Source organism: Myotis lucifugus, unplaced genomic scaffold, assembly GCF_000147115.1.
Source record: "Myotis lucifugus unplaced genomic scaffold, Myoluc2.0 scaffold_386, whole genome shotgun sequence".
NCBI classification, from domain to species: Eukaryota; Metazoa; Chordata; class Mammalia; order Chiroptera; family Vespertilionidae; genus Myotis; species Myotis lucifugus.
This window is the reverse complement of record NW_005871434.1, coordinates 39333-48779: the sequence shown is the minus strand read 5'-3', so window position 1 is coordinate 48779 and position 9447 is coordinate 39333. Positions and strand designations below refer to the sequence as shown.

At 41.9% G+C, this 9447-nt stretch overlaps 2 pseudogenes; both read left to right on the top strand.

The window, feature by feature from the left end:
• Positions 1-8943, top strand: part of LOC102426752 — a 28441-nt pseudogene extending 19498 nt beyond the window's left edge.
• On the top strand, positions 11-636 carry LOC102426442 (annotated as a pseudogene).
• Positions 8944-9447: the final 504 nt, after the last annotated feature.

The following is a 9447-nucleotide window of genomic DNA, read 5'->3' as shown; positions in this document are numbered from 1 at the left end:
CCCCCCCGCCCTCTCTGTCTCTCTGCACTGGGAGCAGCTCCCCTCATCCCCTGAAAATGTATGCCTGCACCAAGTTTGTCTCCGCCCCCTCCTTGGTCCGGAGCACCTCTCAGCTGAGCCGGTCAATGTCTGCAGTGGTGCTGAAACGACCAGAGACACTGACAGATGAGAGCCTCAGCAGCTTGGCAGCCCCACGTCCCCTGACCTCGCTTATTTCTAGCCGTAGCTTCCAAACCAGTGCCATTTCAAGGGACATCGACACAGCAGCCAAGTTCATTGGGGCTCGGGCTGCCACAGTAGGGGTGGCAGGCTCTGGGGCTGGAATTGGGACTGTGTTTGGGAGCCTCATCATTGGTTATGCCAGGAACCCTTCTCTGAAGCAACAGCTCTTCTTCTACGCCATTCTGGGCTTTGCCCTCTCAGAGGCCATGGGGCTCTTTTGCCTGATGGTGGCCTTTCTCATCCTCTTCGCCATGTGAAGGAGCTGTCTCCACCTCCCATAGTTCTTTTTCCCGTGTCTTGTCTGCCCTGTGTGTTCCTTTTCCTATACCTCCCTAGGCAGCCTGGGGAAAGTGGTTGGCTCAGGGTTTGACAGAAGGAAGACAAATAAATACTGTATTAATAAGAAAAAAAAAAGAAATCAAAAAGGAAATTTTAAAATACTTTGAGATGAATGAAAACAAAAACACAACATATCAAAATCTATGGGATGCAGCAAAAGTAGTGTTCAGAGAGAAATTTATAGTTGTAAATGCCTACATTAAAAAAGAAGGAAGATCTACCTTAAGGAACTAAACAAAGAAGAGTAGGCTAAACCTAAAGCTAGCACCAAGAAGGAAATAATAAAAATTTTAGTGGAAATAAGTGGAATAGAGAATAGAAAAATAATACAGAGCATCAACAAAACCAACAGTTGGTTTTTTGAAAAGATTAATAAAATTGACAGCTTTACCTAGACTGAGAAAGAAAAAACCAATACCTTACAGAAATACAAAGGTTTATAAGAGTAACTATGAACAATTGTATGGCAACAAATTAGATAACCTATATGAAGTTAACAAATTCATAGAAACAAACTACCAAAACTGATTCAAGAAGAAAATAGAAAAATCCAAGTTCTATGGTTTTACTTTTCTCTCTAAACAGATGGTTTTCAAAATATGTTCAGAGGCCCAAGGGTTTCCACATATCTGGAGTGGATGGGGATGATGAGATGGGAGTGCTTTGAGGCCCCCAGGTCCTGGTTGAACCACACAGCTCTATTTACAGTTTACCCTTGAACAACGGGTTTGAACTGTGTGGGTCCACTTATGTGGTTTTCTTTCAATAAATATACAATTGGTTCTCCGTATCCCTAGGTTTCACATTCGCTGATTCAACCAACTGCACATTAAAAACAGTATTTTTGATCCACAGTGGGGAATCCATGGATGCAGAGAGCCAACTGTATACATTGTTCTATGCCATTTTATATGAGGGACTTAAGCATTAGAGGATTTTGGTATCCGAGGGGTGTCCTAGAACCAATCCTCTGTGGATACTGAGGGGTCACTGCAGTTAAATTTTGGTGGAGTCAAAAATTACATGCAGATTTTTGTTGTTAATCCTCACATGAGGATATTTTTTAGAGAGAGAGGAAGGGAGGAAGGGAAGAGAGAAACAGGGATGTGAGAGACACATCTATTGGTTGCCTCTTGCATATGGGGATCAAAGGAGATCAAACCTGCACCCCAGGTATGTGCCCTTGACTGGGAATCAAACCCACGACCCTTTGATTCGAGGGCTGATGCTCTCTTCACGGAGCAACACTGGCCAGGGCTATATGCAAATTTTTTACTGCATCAGCGGGGGAGGGGAGTTTCCACCCTAACCCCTATGTTATTCAAAGGTCAACTATATTTTCATTTGTTTTCTGTTGCGGGGTATGAAAGATTCTGCACAGAGTTTCTTAAAGAGTTGAATACCCTTGGATTTGACCTTGATAATCCTGTGAAGAAGAATCTGGTGAGGTGGAGGCATGAGGACTCGGGCTGATTGAGTGAGGGGCAGTGCCTGGCTGGGCCTGCTTTGAGGGAGGACATATCCAATTGTGGCAGCCAGAGGGAGCTGCTGTTTCTGACAAAAGCCATGCCTGGCTGGGCAGGCCTTCACTGTGGCTCTGAAGGAGGAAAAGGGCTGGTCCCACTCTTAGTTAGCATGGGCTCCTGTTTGATTGGCTATTGAGGGTTCCCTGTAAGTTTATATGAATTTTAGGATCTGCATTTCCATTTCTGCAAAAAAGGTAATTGGTATTCTGATAGGAATTTCATTGAATCAATCTATAGTTCACTTTGGGGAGTATTACCATCTTTTTAAAAAAAAAATGTATTTTTATTGATTTGAGAGAGTGGAAGGGGGAGGGAGGGAGAGAGAGAGAGGGAGAGAGGGAAAGGGAGAGAGAGAGAGAGAGAGAGAGAGACATGGATTGTGTCAAACCCACAACCTGGGTAGGTGTCCTGACCTGGAATCAAACTGGCGACCTTTCGGTGCATGGAACAATGCTCAACCAACTGAACCACACCAGCCAGTGCAGTATTGCCGTCTTACCAATGTTAAGTCTTCCAATCTATGAACATGGATTGTCTTTCCATTTATTTAGCTTTTCTTGAATTCTTTTCAGCAATGTTTTATAGTTTTTAGTCAGTAAGTTTTACATTTCCTTAGTTAACATTTATTACTATGTACTTTATTATTGTTTTTTTTATTTTTTGTTTTTAACTTAATTTATTTTATTTTTTTCCATCACTATTTATCCCTGCTATACCCTCTTCCACCTCCACCCTCCCAATCACCACATTGTTGTCCATGTCCATGAGTTCTATCTCTCTCTCTCTCTCTTTTTTTTTCTTTTTTACTCAATCCCCTCCCCCGCACCACCTCTCCAACAAGCCCACCACCACTAGCGCTGTCTGCCTGCTCTCTGAGTCTGTCTCTATTTTGCTTGGTAGTTCAATTTGTTCAATAAATTCCACATGTGAGTGAAATCATATGGCACTTGTCTTTCTTTGACTGTCTTATTTCACTTAGCATAATGTTCTCCAGGTCCATCCATGCTGTTGCAAAGGGTAAAATTTTCTTCCTTTTTACAGCAGAACGGTATTCCATTGTGTAAATATACCACAGCTTTTGTATCCACTCATCTACTGATAGACACTTGGGCTGCTTCCAGATCTTGGTTATTGCAAATATCATTGCAATGAACATAGGGATACATATATTCTTTTAAATTAGTGTTTCAGGTTTCTTTGGATAAATTCCCATGTGGAATCGCTGGGTCATAAGGCAGTTCCATGTTAATTTTTTGAGGTAACTCCATACTGTTTCCCACAGTGGCTACACCAATCTGCATTCCCACCAATACTGCAAAAGGGTTCCCTTTTTTCCACCTCCTCACCAATACTTGTTAATTTATTGATGATAACCATTCTGACAGGTGTGATGTGATATCTAATTGTGGTTTTGATTTGTATTTAATGATTAGTGAGCATCTTTTCATATGTCTATTGGCCATCTGTATGTCCTCTTTGGAGAAGTGTCTAGTCATGTCCTTTGTCCATTTTTTAATTGCATTGTTTGAGTTTTTTGGTGTTGGGTTTTGTAAGTTCTTTATGAATTTTGGATATTAACCCCTTATCAGATGTATCATTCAGTGGGTTGTCTTTCAATTTCGTTGATGATTTCCTTTGCTGTGCAGAAACTCTTTAGTTTATGAGTCCCATTTTTACATTTTTTATTTTGTTTCCCTGGCCTGAGGAGATATATCAGAAAATACTGCTACAGGAAATGTCCGAGATTTTACTGCATTTTCTTCTAGGATTTTTATGAGTTTATTCTTGTGTGCAGTGTAAGACGATGGTCTAGTTTCATTTTTTTGCATGTATCTGTCCAGTTTCCCCCACACCATTTATTGAAGAGACTGTCTTTAGTCCATTGTATGTTTTTGCCTCCTTTATCAAATATTAATGGACTGTAAAGGCGTGGTTTATTTCTGGGCTCTCTAGTCTGTTCCTTGGTCTATATGTCTGTTTTTATGCCAGTACCATGCTGTTTTGATTACTATGTCCTTGTAGTATAGTTTGATATCAGGTAGCATGATTCCTCCAACTTTGTTCTTCTTTCTCAAGACTGCTGTTGGTGCCTGGCCAGTGTTGCTCAGTCGTTGAGCATTACCCATGAACCAAGAGGTCCCTGGTTCAATTCCCTGTCAGGGCACATGCCCTGGTTGCAAGCTCCATCCTCAGTGCAGGGTGCACAGGATATGTCTCTCTCTCTCATTGATGTTTCTATCTATCCCTCTCCCTTCCTCTCTCTCTAAAATCAATAAAAACGTATTTTTTTAAAAAAAGGACTGCTGTTGCGATTTGGGGTCTTTTGTGGTTACATGTAAATTTTTGAAAGATCTGTTCTAGTTCTGTGAAATATGCCATTGGTATCTTGATATGAATTGTGTTGATTATGTAGATTGCTTTGGATAGTATGGACATTTTAATGTTAATTCTTTCTATCCATGAACACCGTATATGTTTCCACTTATTTGTATCTTACTCAGTTTCTTTCTTCAGTGTCTTATAATTTTCTAAGAACATTTTTTTTACATCATTGGTTAAATTCATTCCTAGGTATTTTATTCTTTTTGAAACAATTGTAAATGGGATTGTGTGTTTTTTAGTTTCTCTTTCTGATAGTTCATTATTGGTGTGTAAAAATGCAACTGAGCCCTAGATGATTTGGCTCAGTGGATAGAACATTGGCCTGCAGATTGAAGGGTCCTGGGTTCAATTTCAGTCAAGGGCATGTACCTCGGTTGCAGGCTCCTCCCCATATCGGGCCCTGGTTGGGGCTCATGCAGGAGGCAACCAATTGATGTGTTTCTCTCTCATCAGTATTTCTGTCTTCCACTCTCTATGAAAATCAGTGGAAAAATATCCTCAGGTGAGGATTTTTTTAAAAAGTGCATCTGATTTCTGGATATTTATTTTGTGTTCTGTATTTGACTGAATTCATTTATCAGTTCTAGTAGTTTTTGGTGGAGTCTTTAGGGTTCTCTATATACAATATCATGTCATCTGCAAATAATGACCATTTTTACTTCTTCCTTTCCAATTTGAATGCCTTTTATTTCTTCTTTTTGTCCAATTGCTGTGGCTAGGACTCCCAGTACTATGTTGAATAAGAGTGGTGAAAGCAGACATCCCTGTCTTATTCCTAGTCTTAAGGGGGACACTTGTAGTTTTTGCCCATTGAGTATGATGTTGGCTGTGGATTTGTCATATATGGCCTTTATTACATTGAGGTATGTTCCCTCTAGTCCAGTGGTTCTCAACCTTCCTAATGCCTCGACCCTTTAATACAGTTCCTCATGTTGTGGTGACCCCCAACCATAAAATTATTTTCGTTGCTACTTCATAACTGTAATTTTGCTACTGTTATGAATCATAATGTAAATATCTGATATGCAGGATGTATTTAGGCGACCCCTGTGAAAGGGTCGGTCGACCCCCAAAGGGGTCGCGACCCACAAGTTGAGAACCGCTGCTCTAGTCCCACATTGCTGGGAGTTTTTATCATAAATATGTGCTGGATTTTATCAAATGCTTTTTCTGCATCTATTGATAATGATCATGTAGTTTTTATCCCTCAACTTGTTTATGTGATATATCACGTTTATTGTTTTGCAGATATTGTACCAACCTTGCACCTCCAGAATAAACCCCACTTGATCATGGTGTGTGATCTTTTTAATATATTGCTGGATTCAGTTTGGTAATATTTTGTTGAGGATTTTAGCATCTATGTTCATCAGGGATATTGGCCTATAATTTTCTTTCTTTGTAGTGTCTTTATCTGGTTTTGGAATTAGGATAATGCTGAACTCATAAAATGAGCTTCGGTGTCTTTCCTCCTCTTGAATTTTTTGGAATCGTTTGAGAAGGATAGGTGTTAGTTCTTTTAAGTTTGGTAAAATTCACCTGTGAAGCCATCGGGTGCAGGGCTTTTGTTTGTTAGAAGGTTTTTTTTTAAAAAAAGTTTATTATTGCTTCAATCTAGTTGTAATTTGTCTATTCAGATGCTCTGATTCTTCCTCATTTAGTTTTGGAAGGTTGTATGTTTCTAGGAATTTATCCATTTCTTCCAGGTTGTCCAATTTGTTGGAATGTAGTTGTTCATAATATTTTCTTACAATGCTTTGTATTTTATTTTATTTTTTTGTATCAGTTCCGTCTCCTCTTTCATTTCTGATTTTATTTATATGTGTCCTCTCTCTTTTTTTCTTGATGAGTCTGGTCGAAAGTTTGTCAATCTTGTTTATTTTTGCAAAGAAACAGCTCTTGGTTTCATTGATTTTTTTGTATTTTTTTTAGACTCCATTTCATTTATTTCTGCTCTGATCTTTATTATGTCCTTTCTTCTACTCACTTTGGACTTTGTTGTTCTTTTTCAAGTTCCTTTAAGTGTAAAGTTAGATTGTTTGCTTGAGCTTTTTCTTGTTTCTTGAGATAGAACTGTAATGCTCTGAATTTCCTTCTTAGGAATGTTTTTTCTGTGTCCCACAGATTTTGGGTTGTTGTGTTCTCAAGATATCTTTCTATTTCTTCCTTGATCTCATTGTTAACCCATTCATTGTTTAGCACCATGTTATTTAGCATGCATATAGCATGCATATGTATCATTATCATTTAAAATTTTTAAATTGTTTTTAAGAGAGGAAGGAGGAGGAGGAGGAGGAGGAGGAGGAGGGGGAGGAAGAGGAGTTGGAGAGAGAGATATCCCAACCAGGGATTGAACCTGCAACCTGAGTATGTGCCCTGACCTGGAATTGAGCCTGACACCTATTGGTGCATGGGATGATGCTAAACCAACTGATCCACATTGGCCAGGGCTGTATTTTATTATTTTTGATGCTATTGTAAATGGAATTGTTTTTAAATTTCCTTTTTAGATTGCTCATTGCTGTTTTATGGAAATGCAACTGTTTTTTGTGTGATCGTATATAGTAAAACTGCTGATTTCATAAGCTCTAATAGTGTGTGTGTGTGTGTGTGTGTGTGTGTGTGTGTGTGTAAGTGTCTGGCTTTGGTATCAGAATAATGCTGACCTCCTAGAAAGAATGAGCTAAGATGTGTTCCATCTCTTCTGTATTTTTATTGGAAGAGTTTGAGAAGAATTGGCATTAATTCTTCTTTAAATGTTTGATAATGAAGCCATCTGATCCTGGTCTTTTCTTTGCTGTACGATTTTTGATTACTGCTTCAATCTCCTTATGTGTCATAGGTCTTTTCAGATTTTCTATTTCTTCTCCAGTCAGTTTTGATAGCTTGTTTCTAGCAATTTGCCCCTTTCATATAGATTATCTGATTTGTTAGCATAAAATTGTTCATAATATTCTCTTAAAATCCTTTTTATTTATTTCTATAAGGACGGTAGTTATGTTCCCACTTTGATTTCTAATCTTAGTTATTTTTTTATCTCCCTTCTAGGTCCCTGTTTTCTGTCTTCTCAGCATTCATCAGTTGCAACTATAACCCCTTTGTTAGAAAAATAAAAATGGCTACCCAACCTGGCATATAGTAGACCTCAGTAAATATTTCCTGAATTATTTCTCGCTGATGTAGGGCTGGAAAAGAACTGGGAAAGGGACTTCCCCATAGCCCTCCGGGGAAGAGAGACTGTTGATTGTTGAATGTTCTTTTGCCTGAGCTGATGGCCCTCCAGTGCATCTTCCACATGACCTTGGCAGAGCTATAACATAGACCTGACTACTACTCTCCCTTGGCTAAATCCTTCAGCAGCTCCCCAGTGCCCTTGATAAAGGTCACCCTTCTTAGTTCCACATGTGAGGCCCTGGGTAACCTGTCCCCCTTCCATCTTTCAGTATCTCACCTCGGCCATCCTGTAGGTCCCTTGGACATCCTGAGCTGATCTGGCCTCTGACTGACACCTGCATGTCTTTCAGGTCTTCAGTGGTTGTTCCCTCCAGAGACCTGGTGAGGTGCCCTTTGTACCCCACAGCCTCTGTATAGATGTTCCTCTAGAACACTGACCATGCAGTCTTGCAACATCCTATGAATATCGCCTCCCCCCCCCACACACTGGTTTCAAGCCCCATTGGGAAGCGGGGCCGGGGTCGTGGCCAGGTTGGGGCAGGGGCCGAGGCCGCAGAGCTTATGGAAGCAAGGCCGAGGACAAGGCCGAGGACAAGGAGTGGATCCCCATCACCAAGCTGGGCCGCCTGGTCAAGGACATGACGATCACATCCCTAGAGGAAATCTATCTATTCTCCTTGCCCATCAAGGAATCTGAGATCATTGACTTTTTCTTGGGGGCATCCCTCAAGGATGAGATCTTGAAGATTATGCCTGTGCAAAAGCAGACACGTGCTGGCTAGAGGACCTGGTTCAAGGCATTTGTTGCCATTGGAGACTACAATGGACATGTTGGTCTGGGTGTTAAGTGCTCAAAGGAAGTAGCCACTGCCATCCGTGGAGCCATTATCCTGGTCAAGCTCTCTATTGTTCCCGAGAAACAAGATCGGCAAGCCCCACACTGTTCCTGCAAAGTGACTGGCCGCTGTCATCTCATCCCTGCCCCCAGGGGTACTGGCATTGTCTTGGCCCCTGTGCTAAGAAGTTGCTGATGATGGCTGGTATTGACGGACTACTATACCTTGGCCAGGGGCTGCACTGCCACCCTGGGCAACTTTGCCAAGGCCACCTTCGATGCCATCTCTAAGACCTATAGCTATCTCACCCCAGATCTCTGGAAAGAGACTGTGTTCACCAAGTCTCCCTATCAGGAATTCACTGACCATCTTGTAAAGACCCACACCAGAGTTTCTGTGCAGAGGGCCCAGGCTCCAGCTGTGACCACCACATAATTTTATACAAGAAAAATAAAGTGAATTAAACCTGCTAAAATCCTATCTAATAATAGACAAACATGGTAATTGACTGTACCTTCACTACGCCTCCCATGGGCTAATCAGCATGATATGTAAATTAACCGCCAACAAAGATGGCAGCTAATTTGCATACTGCAGGCAGGGCAGGACAGCGCAGCCGCCAGCATGAGAGCCGCCATCCAGGCCCCCGTGTGCGACCCCAGAAGCCGCCTGCCTGCCGCCCGTTGGGCCGCAGGCTGGCCCCAGAAGCCCCCCAGAAGCTGGTGATCGGGAGGGAGATGGGGGTCCCCTGCCCAGGCCTGATACCTCTGGTGAGGCGTCAGGCCTGGGCAAGGGGCTGATTCAGTGATCAGAGGGTATGGAGGTCGATGCCTCTGGCAGAGCGTCAGGCCTGCGGGGGGCCGAAGCCCGGAATTTGGATGGACAGATGGGTCCCCTGCCCAGGCCTGACACCTCTGGTAGAGGTGTCAGGCCTGGGCAAGGGGCCGATCTGGCGATCTGAGGGTGAT